The 16,494-nt window shown below is 42.4% G+C and overlaps 1 long non-coding RNA gene across 1 annotated transcript in view; it reads right to left on the reverse strand.

Annotated features, from left to right (window-relative positions):
* Positions 1–16,494, reverse strand: part of LOC100857789 — an 80,384-nt gene that overhangs the window by 8,097 nt on the left and 55,793 nt on the right. The window contains exon 14 of the long non-coding RNA XR_006938361.1: positions 124–271. This is a non-coding gene — a long non-coding RNA (uncharacterized LOC100857789). The remainder of the gene's footprint in view (positions 1–123; positions 272–16,494) is intronic.

The raw sequence follows: 16,494 nt of genomic DNA on the forward strand, positions 1-16,494 counted from the left end.
TTTTTGCAAGGTCCATGTGTGCATTTACAACCTTCAACTAACTCATCACTGGAGAATACGAGGACCAATTTGCCAGGGGCAGATGGAGGAAATACTGATACTGAGGTGTGATTTGTACTGTACCTTTTATATAAAAAATAATCCCATGGATTACAAAAAGCTCCAGCCAGAAGATTCCTTGTCTCATGGCTAGATGTTCCGAACCTTCTCTTGGATGAAAAGTTCTTTGTTGTCTTCAAAGTGGACATGGCATATTCAAACTCTTCTAGCACTGTAGGTAGAAGACACAAATAAGTCAATACAAAATGAACTCAATATTTTATGAGACGGTTGGTTCTTTATTTGTTTGTTTTGTGTATCTGTTCTGTATAATTTTTCATTCTTCCAGCATCTGTTTGAAGGTCAGATCTACTTAAACACCCAGGTATATCTTAAACATTCAGGATAAATGTGCAGCATTTTATTCCTTAGTATCGCTATTCACAATAACTCTTTTCAAAGTGGTAAGCAGCTAATTTCCCATTACTCTCCACACTCAACAAGAGTATTTTCTCTATCATGTCCTCTCACATTCCTTAGAAATGTGACTTGCCCAAGTACAGCAGTAAGGTAATAGCAGATACATTGTTTGTTAAGTGTCTTGCACAGGCTCATGGATAAACAAAGGAAGAGCTTACTTCAGATTCTGGCCTTTTCTACTCCTGTTTGTAGTTTATCATGGAGTGTAGTTTATCAGTATGTGTTTTGAACTTGAATGGCTCCTGACTTTTGAATTAAACACACTCAACATTGCCTCCAATTGCAGAAATTTGAACTTGATAACTCCAAGTGTCCTGTTCCAGGCCTTTATTTTTAGTCTAAAAGCTTCTGCTCTTACTCTTTACTAAGGAAAAATCTTGGAGGTCCTCTCTGGACAGCTGGGAAATCCTACTTCTTGCAATGATCTTTTACATCGATGGCTATGCAAAGCACAGAACTCAGATGTAGTGAAGAGTATGAGGCACTTTGCTTCCCCCAACTGCATAGCCCACAGAGCTCTAAGAACCTTTCATATCTATGTGTTAAATCTATTAGTTTCCTCTGTAAATACTCATGGTCTTAAAAAAAAAAAAAAAAAAAAAAAAAAAAAAGGTGAGGGTGCATGTCTTGAGTTGCAGCCTTCTTCATGATTCAAGGAGAGGTCAATTGGATATCCTCTGACTCCAATCCCCAAAAAACACCATGAAAAAATACAGAGGATTTCAGGTTTCAAGCATTTGTTATTCAAAGAGTGCAACAAATTATCACTTGCTGAGTTTATGCTTCTAGCAAGTGTTTAATCTGTGCATTCCCTGCCAACACACCGCCACCACCATACTTCAGGTTGCTCTGTTTAGATGGCCTCTGGCTCAAGGAGAAGTTTTACATTCACCAATGCACTGAAAAATCCTTGTCATTTTTTGCTGTAGAAGTCACATTTTGTCAGCTTGAGGAATCTGCACTAGTCCTTTATTCCATTTGAAACCACAACATGTAAAACTATTTAACACAGACTGACAAGTTCTTATTATGTCTGCCTAAAAGATTTCAATTGAAATTCAATAACGAAAGTCTTAGCACATTTGAATTCTATTCCCTTTAATAGTGGCTGATCAAGTGAAAACAAACAGGTTACATCGACCATACTGCCAGGTAGAGAAAACAGCAATGCAAATTGTGCTGTGTTTGGGGTTATGTATTATCAGAAAATTCAGTTGTGCTGCCAGACAAGCCAGATAACACATTTTGCTATATGACTACGTCCTGTAAAGATTCTCAGAGCTCCTGCACTGAGCCTCTCTGTCAATTTTAGTCATAAGGTTTCAAAGTGATTCAGTCGAGATTTTCTTAAAACTTGTTACCAGAATTGTCCCAGCTCAGGACCAAAAGTCTGTTTTGATGCACTGGTTCTGCCTACCACATGCCCCGTGCCCTGCACAAGTGCTTTCAGCACTGGATGGGGCTTGGGCTGCTCCTACCCTCCTGCTTACTGCCCTCTCCTGTACCAGGGAATGCAGATGGGAAGATGCCAATACCCATTTGTTCCTGTGTATGCAGGTGGCATTGCTCTTGCTCACAGGGATTTTCTGTGTTACCCTATTGATGTCAAGGACTTCTGGGTTTAGAGTTTTAGGACTTTCCCCACGTCAACTACTGCCAGAAATTTGTTTATCTGCTGAAAATGCATTTAGAAAATTGTTGTTTGCACAAGGATGGGCTGTCGCCATTTTAAGCTTCCAATGATTATTTAAAGTGTATGCAGTCATGTCCTTAGCTTGTTTGTCAAGCAAGGAGCATCACTGAGAGGAAAAAAAATCAAGCGCTGGTGTACAGAAAATATACTCCTAATACCATATATTTAACACTTTGAAGTCAAGCATGTTAGTCTCAGTTCCAAAGAGCACTGAGGTCTTCTGTCCTTAAAATAAGTAACCTGTGGTATAAAGCTAGCAGAGCACGCACTCACTGATCATACAGCTCTCCTGAAGGCCAGATGGAAATCAGCCAAGAATCAAGGGATACAGCTCAGGAATAAATGGCTCATTATCATTTAGCATCTGTTTACTTAATGGTATGATGTCCCATGCAACTTGCAACACATCAGAAATTAAGGTAATTTTATTCCACCATAAGATATCCAGAAGGAAAATCATACTGTTAAGATAACTATACTTATGTCTCTACGGCATAAGCCAGTACATTTCCTGGTGTAAATTCTTATTCAGAAAGACCTGAGGATTTCTCAATAGATTCCTGAGGGCTGTGGCTTGGAAAAAGGGTTCTTCTCTGCCAGACCTGGAGATTTAATGCGTGGGAAGATAGCACAGCTGGCTGTAAATCCTGGACATCAGGCTCTCCTCAGCTAGCAGCACAGCTGCTCCACCCTCCTCTGACACCCAGCACTAACTTGGCCTCCAGTAACTCATCCTTCTCTTCACCTCCTCGTCCTCCTTCTTGCACTTCATCTGGCAGTCCTGATACCCCCACATACATGCACACTGCAGCACCTTCTCTTCCCGTTCCTGATCCATCAGGCAGTCATTAGTAATTAGGCAGTTGATGCTGGCATGTAAAATACCAGCTTTAAATACAACCCTGCCAGTGGTCATAGGACAAGTTTAGGCTCCTTTCAGTCCCTGCAGTACCTCCTCTATCAGTAAGCACTGGCATGTCATTAACCCCACCGGGAGGGCTCACCACTGTTCCCACCACCATGAGTGTGTTTGCTACTTCCAGTCTCCTGTGGTGCTTATTTCAGTCTCTAGATACTGCAGAATCACCGTGCCTTTGGGTCATTCATAACTCCATCACTCCATGCTATGCTGATGTATTAGCCTCTAACTTCTCACCCCTACAGCACAGTACCCTGTACAACATCCCATGACAGACGTTTCTGCAGCAGCACTCAGCAAGGGCTTTTCCAAGCTTGTCCCTGGCCTGCTGCCTGTCTAGCTTCACCTTACGGTAAGAAAAGAAATCCAGTGGAAACTCTGCTTGGGGTCCCTGCATTCTCCATTTGTCAAGCCTTTTCATTTTCTGGTCTTTGAAGAGCATTAGAGAGCATGAGAGCATTCTCTCTCATTCTGTTTCCAATCTGTCTTCTACATTAGAGGAATTTGCCTTTAAAATAGGTTTAGTAACTGCCAGTTTTCCCACATTCCTTTATCCCTGAGATTATTTTCCTCAGAGACCTTACTTACCAGTTCCCCAAGTTTGCTGAAGTCTACTTTTTTGGATACATTATCCATATTCAGCTGTTCTTGCTTTTTCCCCTGGAATAATGAACTTGATCATTTCATGCTTGCTTTCATCCAAACTGCTGTACACTCTTTGGATTCTCAAGCTGTTCTTATCTTAAAACAAGTTTAAAGCAGCTGCTACTCTGCCTATTACCTCCCATCTTTTCAAACAGCTTCACTTTCATGGTATCCAGAAATGTAACAGTCCATCTATATCTGTCTGCGTTGCTTTTGGTAGAGGTATCAAAGTGCTTAGCATCCACCACTAAAAACAGTTGTCTACTGATGAATCTTCCAGTTGCACAGAAAAGTCTATCCAATGTCTGTCCCAAGTAGGTGATCTACAGGAAGTTCAACATCAATTATAATTGTCCATGTTCTTCTTCTTTTCCTTCCAGCAGATGTGTTCACCTGGTACCCAGTACCTCCATTCTTTTCCCTTGTACCTTCTAAAAAAATTATATCCTTCTACACTGTTTTTCAAGTCCCATGGTTGCCCCCTCTAGGCTGCCATGAAGAATTAGAAATTTGCCATTATTGAATCACAGAATCATCATGGTTGGAAAAGACCTCCAAGATCATCTAGTTCAACCATTCAGCTACCACCAATATTTTCCCTCTAAACCATGTCCCTCAGCACAACATCTAAACAGTTCTTGAACACCTCCAGGGATGGTGACTTCACCACCTTCCTGGGCAGTCGATTCCAATACCTCATGACTCTTTCAGAGAAGTTTTCCCTAACGTAGCCTGAATCTCCCCTGTGCAACTTGAGGCCATCCCTCAAATCCTATTGTTAATTACACAGGAGAAGAGACCTACTCCCACCTCGCCACAGCCTCCTTTCAGGGAGCTGTAGACAGCTATGAGGTCTCCCCTGAGCCACCTCTTTTCCACACTGAACAATCCCAGTTCTCTCAGATTCTCCCCATAAGACTTGTGCTCCAGACTCTTCACCAGCTCTGTTGCCATTTTCTGGACAAGTTCCAGGGCTTCCATGTCTTTCTTCACAGAATCATAGAATCATAGAATGGCCTGGGTTGAAAAGGACCTCAAAGATCATCTAGTTTCAACCCCCCTGCCGTGGGCAGAGTCACCAACCACTAGACCAGGCTGCCCAGAGCCACATCCAGCCTGGCCTTGAATGCCTCCAGGGATGCAGTAATTTCTTGTAGCGAGGGGCCCAAAACTGAACACAGCACGCAAGGTGCAGCCTCACCAGTGCTGAGTACAGAGGGATCATCACCTCCCTGCACTCACTGGCAACACTATTTCTGATACAAGCCAGGATGCCACTGGCCTTCTTGGCCACCTGGGAACACTGCTGGCTCATGTTCAGTTGAGCATTGACCAACACACCCAGGTCCATTTCCACACAATCATCCAGCCACTCTGTCCCAAGCCTGTAGCATTGCCTGGGGTTGTTGTGGCCAAAGCACAGGACCCAGCATTTGGTCTTGTTGAACTTCATCTCACTGTCCTCAGCCCAGCTATCCAACCAATCCAGATCTCTCTGTAAAGTCTTCCCACCCTCAGGCAGATCGATGCTTTCTCCCAGCTTGGTGTAATCTGCAAATTTACTGAGGGTGCACTCAATCCCCTTGTCCAGGTCATTAATGTAGATACTGAATAGGACAGGCCCCAGTATTGACCCCTGGGGAACACCACCTGTGACTGGTCACCAGCTGGATTTGACTCCATTCACCATCACTCTCTAGGCCTGGCCCTCCACCCAGTTTTTTACCCAGAATTATGTGTTACTGCTTTTATTATTTTTTGGGGGGGTTAAAATGGCTAAATGCTTAATAGAGCTAAATGATACAAAAAAGATACAAAGGGATTTAGGAGGGAGTTACTCTCTAAAAAGATATATCCGATAAAAGAAACAAGAAGGAAAAGGGAAAGGAAAAAGGAAAGGGAAAGGGAAAGGGAAAGGGAAAGGGAAAGGGAAAGGGAAAGGGAAAGAGAGAGAAAGAGAAAGAGAAAGAGAAAGAGAAAGAGAAAGAGAAAGAGAAAGAGAAAGAGAAAGAGAAAGAGAAAGAGAAAGAGAAAGAGAAAGAGAAAGAGAAAGAGAAAGAGAAAGAGAAAGAGAAAGAGAAAGAGAAAGAGAAAGAGAAAGAGAGAGAAAGAGAAAGAAAGAGAAAAAGAAAGAAAAAGAAAGAGAAAAAAAGAAAAAGAAAAAGAAAAAGAAAAAGAAAAAGAAAAAGAAAAAGAAAAAGAAAAAGAAAAAGAAAAAGAAAAAGAAAAAGAAAAAGAAAAAGAAAAAGAAAAAGAAAAAGAGAGAAAGAAAAAGAAAAAGAAAAAGAAAAAGAAAAAGAAAAAGAAAAAGAAAAAGAAAAAGAAAAAGAAAAAGAGAGAAAGAAAAAGAAAAAGAAAAAGAAAAAGAAAAAGAAAAAGAAAAAGAAAAAGAAAAAGAAAAAGAAAAAGAAAAAGAAAAAGAAAAAGAAAAAGAAAAAGAAAAAGAAAAAGAAAAAGAAAAAGAAAAAGAAAAAGAAAAAGCTTGGATTTTGCAAGCAGGTTGCTGTAAAGCTGGAAATCCTGTATTGCAACAGATAGACAAAGCAGATACATATAATTTCTTGGACAGAATCCCACAGGCAGGCGTCGTGCTGGGTTAGACACCAGCTGAGTTAACGGCAGCGTGACTGTGGAATCCCCTTGCACATTAGGAGGAAGGAGTGGGCTAAAGGGCAGTAGCTCCTCTTTGACCATATGAGGAAAACCTTGTTTTTTCATAACACATTTTTTTCCCATGAAAGGGAAGAAGGAAAGCCAACAGATGCTTTCTTCATGAAAACTCTATTTCCTTAGTGTTTCTCTTCAGAAGTCAAGCGTGCAATTCCTTTTGGCGAGACAGACATTGCACATGCAGTCTAAATCTACTGCATCTCTTAGAAGAGTGTTGCTAAGACTTAATAGCAGACAAACTATCTAATCGAGTTCCCACTGGGTTAAATTCAGTTCTGTTCTCCACTTCAACAAACTGTGGTAGCCTGTGCAGTGTGCCTTGTATAGGCTTTCTAGATGCAATTATCTTGTGGAAGTTTAGGAATGCTCCCTTTTCCTGTGAGCATTTTTGCCCCCATACCTTTAGATGTATTTAATTTTTCCCTCCTGTGCCCCACCCCAGAGATGGCTGCACAGAGAAGAGTGCTGATTGTAGTTACCTGTAAAGTACTTGATCTTTTAGGATAAAAGGTGCAATTTGAATGCAAAGCGCTATGAAAGCTTCCCACTTCTAATGATTTTCTTTTCCCACGCTGGAAAATATCTGGGATATTCATTTCCATTTTTTTTTTGTTTGTTTCCACTTCTGTGGTCCATACTGAACTGAGGAATATATCATCTGAGTGAGGGGCAGGACTATCTGAGCCTAAACCAGACTCCAGTTTGCCAGATTATTCTTGTATGACTAATGGTGCCAATCCAATTGGCAATTCTGGATAAACCTGGTTTTAGTGGGTATCACAACTGGAATCCAGACTTTGTAGTGCATAAGGCCAGAAGGAATACCAAGAAGTTATTTTATAGAGCCTTACCACGAGGCAAAAAAATAATCCACTGTCTGACTATTGCTCCCATCTGTTCCTACCCATCAGTAGCATTTATCTGGGATCCTAGATCATTATTCAATGTGCCCTTAAATAAATAAATTAAATTTTAAAAGGCAGACGAAATCTGTATTCACAGATTTCTGCCTTTTTCCAATACCTCTTGAGTTTGCCACAGACTTCTTCTACACTGGAATAAGTTACCAAATCCCTTCCACAACCAAACAAATCAGTTGTAGTGCAGCAACAGCAAAATTGACTCAATCCTAGCACCGGAGTCCTTCTTGAGACCCCTGCACTGAAGCAGGCACCACCACCATACAAAGGAGCACAGCCCTGCTGAAAATGGACATGAAGCACTGGTGGATGGCAAACTGGACATGAGCCAACAGTGTGCCCTCGCATCCCAGAAAGCCAACCATATCCTGGGCTGCATCAAAAGAAATGTGGCCAACAGGTCAAGGGAGGTAATCCTGCCCCTCTGCTCTGTGCTGGTGAGACCTCACCTGGGGGTACTGTGTCCAGATGTGGTGTCCTCAGTACAGGAGAGATGTGGACCTGTTAGAGCGAGTGTATCCAGAAAATGGCCTGATCCAAAGGATGGAGCATTTCCTCTACATGGATAGGCTGAGAGAGCTGGGGCTCTTGAGTCTGAAGAAGCGAAAGCTCTAGGGAAGCCTGAGAGTGGTCTGTTAGTATCTAAAGGGGAGCTATAAGAAAGAGGAGTACAGAGTCATTAGCAAGGTCTGTTGTGATAGGATGAGGGGAAATGGTTTCAAACTAAAAGAGAAGAAATTTGGATTGGATAGAAGGAAGAAGAATTTTACAATAAGGGTGGTGAGGCACTGGAACAGGTTGCCTGGAGAAGTGGTAGATGCCCCATCCCTGGAGATTCAAGTTCAGGCTGCATGGGGCTCTGAGCAACCTGATTTAGCTATAGGTGTCCCTCTTCATTGCAGGGGAGTTGGACTAGAAGGTTTTTGAAAGTTCTTTCCAACTTAAGTGATTCTATGATCTATGACTGATTTAAAAGCAATATCCAACAACAGAGAGAGCCTCCGTGAAGCAGATCTGCTCCTGCTGGGGGGCTGATACCATCTTGGCATGCAGCACCGGCTCAGTTTGATCTCCCCGCACAGGCACGCACACTGTGGCTTCCTGCCGCCCACAGCCAGGCGCGGGATTCTGTCTCAAATCGCTTGGCGCATAATGATCTTTAATCACAACCAGCCAAAGCTGCTTTCAGGTTATTTCATTTGCCTGCCTGTCGCTCGGCAGTAAAATACATATGTTATCATAGTCATTTTCTCATTTTGTTCCATTGAGAGCGTCTAGGATGGGGCTGGGCACTCTGGGCTTTGATGTGTGTTTTTTTAAACTGCATGAGAACTATATTTAGTTTCAGTTCACTTGCAGTGTCAGGCTTCCCTGTCGTGGCCCTCTGCCTTTACCTTGGCAGTGTTACAAGATCCAATTATGGCTTAAAAATCTGGCTGCTTAGAAGCAAAACTGCTGGCCTTTTAGTCATTACTAAACAAGGACCTTCTGTTGCACACAACACGTGCCTGACGTGAAACCTTTCACAGGGCCCTCAAAGAGACGGTGTGGCTGCTGTCCTGCCCTCGCAATCTCCTAAAGCCTTCAAAGTCCAAAAGAGATTCCTGCTACAAAAGCCCGTGAAGCCTTTGGTGTAAGAGTAGAGCTGAGTCCCCTGCCATTGGTTGTTTTTTCTGCTCCCAGTCTGACCTGTCAGACAGAAATCTTGCTTAATGTAAAAAAACAGTGAAAGTGGGAATACTCATTCGAAGCACAAGCCTTTACAGACTCATCCATTTACCCTGTCTGCAGAATTGTTGTACTCCATTTTAAAAGCAACATAATGAATCAGTATTTCTAAGGGAACATAAAGGGATTGTTTTCTAGGTTTCCATATACAACTTGCAGCAGCTTTTGTTACCTGGTTAACAGACAACTTCTGGCTAATACATATCAGATCGATCTGCAAAGCAAAACATTTCCTTTTCTGATGGATTTGAAAATTATGTTTTAAAGGAACTGTTTCACTAATAATTGAATTATACACCCTGTAATAAATATTGTTCCAATATTACTGTATACTAAGGCAATATCTCAGGAAAACTTCTGGAGGAAAAAATGTGGTGAAAAACCACCTCTGTCTTCACTTTGCATCTCTCCCTCTCTCTCTTTTATTTTTTTTTTTAAAGCAGTGCATTATTTTTCCATGAACAAAAGACAGACATTGTTAGCCCATGATTTTAGGAGGTTGACTTTCCAGATCAAATAAAAAATAAGTGAAGTTGTGGTACTTTCTCCTCAAAAACAAATGGATTTGGGAGTATTTTAAACTGTGACTGTATCGACCTGATTGAAATCCACTACTGATGGCTTGCAATAAAAGCTGTCATCATTTACTGGCACCTAACTGGCATGGAAGAAACTCCGAAGTTTAATTGGCCTCTAATGAAATGACAAAGTCACCCATCAAGAGACACGCTTAGGGTCATGAGCAAGTCAAGCTGATTATATCATATTCTTCAAGGTGGCCATCTCTGGAGGTGACCACCTTCAGTGAGCAGAGGATAAAGCAGCATTCCCTGGCTCTTGCACTATCTGATGATATGGGGACATCAGTATATTCCCCCAACCTGCCCAGGACTGTCTTACATGTCAAAATTGCCAGCCCTTAATGTGAATGATCAAATTGGTTGACAATCATTTTATGCTGATTTTGCTTAATTTGCGAACAAACTCAATTAAGTTGAATCAATGCTAACTACTAAAGGGGTTGCAGCGATTTAACTAAATTAATTTAGAAACCAATTTAGTTAAATTGGAACAATTTGTGTGTGTAGACAAACCTCTATTTAGCACACACTCTCTCACTGACTTCATTTGAAAGAATAAAACCCCTTGTAGACTCCCCTTTCCTCTATGCCTGCTTAAGACACCATCCCCTATCTTAAAGACAGTAGGAGAGCACAGATGCATGTGTACATGTGTGCATATGTGTGCACACATGTTATTTCTTACAGACTCTTCCTTTGGGTTTTTTTGTTTGTTTGTTTTGTTTTGTTTTTTCATATTTTGACTAATGCTCTGGAAAGTACTCATAGAATCATGGAATCATAGAATTTCCTAAGTTGGAATGGATTCACAGGGATTGTCAAGTCCAACTCCTGGCTACACAGGCCCAACCAAAATAAAATCCTGTGTCTGAGAGTGTTGTCCAAGTGCTTGGGTCTGTGAACACTACCCCGGGGAACCTTTACATCTCTGGTGCAGAATCTTTTCCTAACCCCCACCCGCTCCTCCCCTGACACAGCTCCATGCCGTTCCCTCGGGCCCTGTTGCTGTCACAGAGAGCAGAGCTCAGCGCTGCCCCTCCGCTCCCTGTGAGGAGCTGCAGCCGCCATGAGGCCTTCCCTCAGCTCCTCTGTTCTGGGCTGCACAAACCCAGGTACCTCAGCTGCTCTTCACACGTCTTGTCCTCTAGACCTTTCACTGTCTGTGTAGTCCTTCTTTGGACACTCTAATAGTTTCATGTCCTTATATTGTGGTGTCCAAAACTTCACTCAGTGCTCGAGGTGAGGCTGCACAGTACAGAGCAGAATGGGTCAACTCTTTTCCGCACTGGGCTGGCAGTGCTGGGCCTGATGTAAGGTCAGGAAGAGATTTCCATTGACATGAAAGCACATGAAGTCCAAGTCTTGTTCTACATTGGACACTCATACCAAAGTAGCAGAGCTCAAGGACTCTTAAGATAGATGAGTTGGTTCTTCTCTGCCATGCCAATGACAAACATGCATGGGGCTGTGGAACCCAGCTACCCACACTGCAAAGCTCCAAAAGTTTCCAAAGACAGCGGATGGCTAGTAGCACATGCCAAGGCATCATTTTTCCCTCCTCCTCCTCAAAAAAGCAAAACAAAACAAAACAAAAAAACCCTAAACAATCTTACCACCATTCACAAGATCTGCCCCTAAGATCATAGAATCATAGAATTGCCAGTGTTGGAAAAGACCTCCAAGATCATCCAGTCCAACCATCCACCCATCACCAACAGTTCTCATTAAACCATGTCCCTCAACACAATGTCAAAACGTTCCTTGAACACCTCCAGGGTTGGTGACTCCACCACCTCCCTGGGCAGCCCATTCCAGCGCCTGACCACTCTTTCAGAGGAGTAGTATTTCCTAACATCCAGCCTGAATCTCCCCTGGCGCAGCTTGAGGCCATTCCCTGTAGTCCTGACACTAGTTATACGAGAAAAGAGGCCGACCCCCAGCTCACTACAACCTCCCTTCAAGTAGTTAAAGAGAGTGATAAGGTCTTCCCCGAGCCTCTTCTTCTCCAGAATATTCTAAAAGTGGTTATAATCAAATCAAGTTTAAGTATAAATGCAATTCTTCCTTTTTGTTTCCTGTTTTGTAGTACTGGCATACTGAAATGTAGCACTGGAAAGGTAGCCTGAGCTTTCTTTTTATTCTGTCGAGAAAGAAGTTAGGGCAAGCATCCCTCCATCACCCACAGCTCCCTCCCATGTCACACCCAAACTCTTTGATACAGCAGGGTGTTGATAAAATTGCAGTTAGTAGTAGCAATATTCCTGTCCCCATCTCTGTGATTTCAGCTTCCCAAGGATTAAAGTGGTTTCTCCAGAGGAACCTCAGTACATATCTCAACACCAAAGTTCAACAAGGACAGAAACTTCCTTTGTTGTGCAAAGTTATAACAGGAAATAACACTGGGTTGGACTGATAAGCTTTTCACATTCACCTGCTGCATATCAACTGTTTGGGAAAGGTGTGTAGCAGGACATTCGAAGTCAGCTATTCATCGCCAAAGCTTTATAGCAGCTTTGTATGTGGCAGACTCCTGTGTACAATTAACTTATATCTCTTTCACAAAGAAAGTTTAAGAAGTATATAGATAGTGTCTCTGTAGAATGACTGCCTGGTTAGTGATTGTATTAAAAATGCTTCCATTCCTGTTAGAAACAAGCCTATGATGGAAAAAAAAAAAAACAAAAAACAAACAAACAAAGAAACCCTTCATTTTTAATGCTAAAGCAGCTCTGTGTCAAAACATTTTAAAAACTACCACTTCATTTTTAATTCCACAGCAACTCTATGTCGAAACATTTTTGCAGGTTGCCAGACACCAGCTCTTGTGATCAGATCCTGTTGGATCATGGAGGTTTCTAAGCTGCTCATCAGTATTTACATAGTGCGTGTCTGTTGTTTTTCACATGGGATTAAACATAATAAAAATTCATGTTACCTTCTGCAGGTTAGCAGCAGAGGGAGGCATGCATATTTCAGCTAATTAATTAACAGGAGGATGGATGTGTTAACGTGAGTCTCTTGAGATTCAGGTTAATAACCCACTAAGGATCGTATTTGCAAGTGGCAAAGCTTCTGTGGCTACACTGTGAACCACAAATTATGGGTGATGCCATTTTCTTTTCCAGCCTGGAGTATCTAGATACAGGGAGCTATTTCAGCTCTGCTTTCACAGGAAGTCGAGGACCCTTTTTTCCTTTTTTTTTTTTTTTTTTTTTTTCCCCCATAGAATTAGAATGGTCTGGGTTGGAATGGTCCTTTAAGATCATCTAGTTCCAACCCCCTTGCTATAGGCAGGGACACCTCCCACTAGACCAGGCTTCTCAAAGCCCCATACAGCCTGGCCTTTTTCCCTAACTGTGTAGCTTGTCAAACCTCTCTGAATGGCACTGATCACAGCACGAGGAAACTCAAGGGTCTCATTTTCATCCACTCAGAGAAGACACGGAGGCTGTGTAGCATTTGTTATTTAATGCTTCCTCAGTACTTTTTAGTCAGACAATTGAAATTAATTTGCAAGCATCACACCAAGTCTCCATCACTGCAAAGAAACATCAACATTATATGCCACGGAGATACATTTATTTTGGAAAAGCCTACTGGCAGCTGCAGACCATCCCAGCCGGAGGCTACCTTCCCACCTCTGCTGCAGGGAGTCAGTGAGCATCTTTGCCTAAAGAAATGGGGACAACTGCATCTTTTGCTTGAAGGGCTCTTGCAAGGTCTCCTACAAGATGAATTACAGAAGTAGAAACCAACCAGCCCAACTGGTAGCACCCACTTGTATCCTTTCTAGAACCACTTCACAGATGGGCATACTGAAACTAAGGCCAAAAACACATGTGGAACACTGGAAAATTCAGATTAGAGGCTGAGAGGCCCTGGATTGCCTAGTCATACTCTCTATCCTGTAGAGCAGGTGACATCTGTATAGATCATCAAGCCTTCATAAAACTTCTGTAGTCAATATCTTGGGTCTCTAGAAAGATGGTGAAAGCCAAGTATGAGATTAGAGCAGACTCCCATCTAGTTTCCTACGCATAGCTCCCACTAATCCATGAAAAAGCTAAACTTTTCTACAAAAAGCAAGGAGTTTTTCTTTTGCATATCCTTTTTGTGCATATCCTTGGCACATTTTAAGTACAAAGTTGGAGCAAAATAAACCCTGACACCAGCAGACACAGATCTCCTTCCCTTGCATCCTTGTAGGCATCTGCCAGAGGCTATGTGCACAGGTCCACCAGAGGGAAAGAGGGCAAGAATAGAGCAGCTGTGAGAGGTGTGTCAGGATCTTTTTGGAGTATCTTGCCCAGCAACAGTCTGAAAATGGGAGAAAAGCTGGAAAACTGAGGAAGGAGAAAAATTTGGATATGAACTATTCTGTTTCTGGGCTTTCACCAGCTCTTCTCCTGAACTAACCCAGTAGACAAAGATTGACTACATGAGTTTGAATCAGCCCATCCTTCTCTGGGCTGTAACATTTGAGGTTATTGTCATGGGATCTGCATTGGCAGTTTTGTCTCTGTGGCAGGGTTGGTAGAGATAAGCTCCTCCACCAACCTGGCAAGGAGTCTGTGATCTTGAACAGGGATCAGCAATATACCCTAGTTCCTTCATATCAGGGCTGAAGTGATCCCTCAGGAATAGCTCCACACTGTTTGGGATGCAAAACAGTATTGCTTTATCTCCATCTTCCTCTGCAGAGATCCTCAGGCCCCAACACACCCTCATCATGTGGAATATGGGGCATTTAGGATATCAAGTTTCTCAGCATTCTCACTTCTCCAACCCCGGTCTTCACCAGAAGGCCCTTAGTATTTTGGGGGAAAATGCAAATCCATGTTGTAATCTCTCCAGAGACAACCCAGTGGGAGAGGATGGCTTCTAATAAAAGAGGAACTTCCAATGTATAGGTGTCCATTTCAATTAGGGATAAGCTCTAAAACTCATCATGTTTCATAGCTACTGTAGCGCTCAGCTCCTACAAAGAGTACAACTCCAGGGTGGATGACTGAATGTCTGATGGAAGAAGTGGGTGAAATTGCACAACACATACATCAATGAAGCTCCCAGGGTCAGGGCTTACTTGGGCAGGCCACTGGCTACAGCCAAGAGGCTTATGGATCTTACCCTGAGGAACAGCTCAAGTTAAAACTCCACTGAACAAATCTTTCCCACAGTATTTAGTTCCTGCCTAGTCCTGTTTGGAGCTGGTGAGTGAGTTAGTGGTCTAATCACTTGTAACAAAATGGACCATCTTAAGCACAAGGGAGATGGGAAAATCATCCTTTTTATAGCTGTTGAACTGGCATTTATCTGTATAACAGGAAGCAGGCTAGTTTACAAAGAGTTACCTGAGTTTAAAATGCTTCAAAATGCAGATGGTGCTTCCAGCTGAAACCTAGTGAAGCCACAAACTCCTGACTAGTGTCTCAAAAGGCTGTCTTAGAGACCTCCATTTCTCTGAACTTTTTTTTAACAAAGAACTGTGTACCCAGTATTCTTAATAGAAGGGTCATCAGCTCATCAACATTCTGTTCCCAACCTCCGATGCTGCCAAACCTCCAGGTGTAGCAGTATGATCATAAAAGAATTTATCTCTACAGCTCCCAGCATCACTTCATAATCATATAATCATGCTCTGATTGATCATATAGTGGAGCACAGTCATGGTGAAAGCAGCATGGTTGTGCTCCTTTTTCATTCCCCCTGACCCAATTGAACATCCCAGTCCTTTCCTCCATAATTTCTAGTGTTCACCTAACCCTTCTGGAGGGCAGATACAATTCATTCACCTAGTAAAACTTTCATGGATGGATATGACAAGCACCAGAGCTAGTACAAGAGAAACAAAAGGAGTGACTGGCCACATGAGTAGTAGAAGCAATACTGTCTCCGTTTATTTACAGTAAATTGGTGTAATCCATCTCACTAAGCCACTGGTGTAGCCCAAACTTAACTCTCCTCTTCCAAAAACACCCAGTCCACAAAGTAAATAAACAAACAAACAAATAAGGTTATTTAAATTGTTTGAACTCATATTTTGGGGGAGGAAAAAACTCAGCATGGTACGGGGCTATATAATTAGCTCTTTCAGGACGTAAGGGGATGGGAATACCCAAAGTAAGGGAGGATGATCACAAGCAGACAAGGACAATAACCTTATACCTTGGTATCTGGAGTAACATGTCTGATCACAGCCTAAGACCACAAGTGAAGAGCTAGAGGTACAAGTTTACTTAGCTCACACATCAGCCATCGCTCCTGGCCACATTGCAGCATTGTAACCATGTTGCGTCTGTGGTTCGGTATACTTGCATTTGTAATTGCAGGCTCAGCACCCACTCTTTTAAAGTCCGAGCACTGTATCTAATTTCCAGTACTGCCCTGCCTAACAGTCATGAGCAAGGTGCCAGTTAAAGCTATGCGATGATGCTATTATTATAGCTAGAGAACAAGGAAAAGATCTTGGCAGCCCAGATGACGGACGACAGACACATGCATGGGTAGACACATGCTACGAAAAATTGCACTTACTATACTGAAAGCCCAGCTTCGCTGAACTGCCACTTGAATGGCAGAGGCTTCTCAGATGAGTCAGACCTTTATGAGCCTTCCACGTTTGCAGTTTGGAACAGAAAATATGCTTCTCTTTCAGCTAAATTTTTCCACTTGTTACTCTGATGCAGAAAAATTTTAGATCTCCGTCACCAATTGGTTTAAAGGGGGCACAAAGGACTGTCCCTACCTCATTTGCCTATCAGTTAATTAGCATGCAGAATTTTTGTGTTGTAGATAAAGGTTTTTCTTCTGTTTCTTTCC

This window comes from Gallus gallus, chromosome 2 (assembly GCF_016699485.2).
Source record: "Gallus gallus isolate bGalGal1 chromosome 2, bGalGal1.mat.broiler.GRCg7b, whole genome shotgun sequence".
NCBI classification, from domain to species: domain Eukaryota; kingdom Metazoa; phylum Chordata; class Aves; order Galliformes; family Phasianidae; genus Gallus; species Gallus gallus.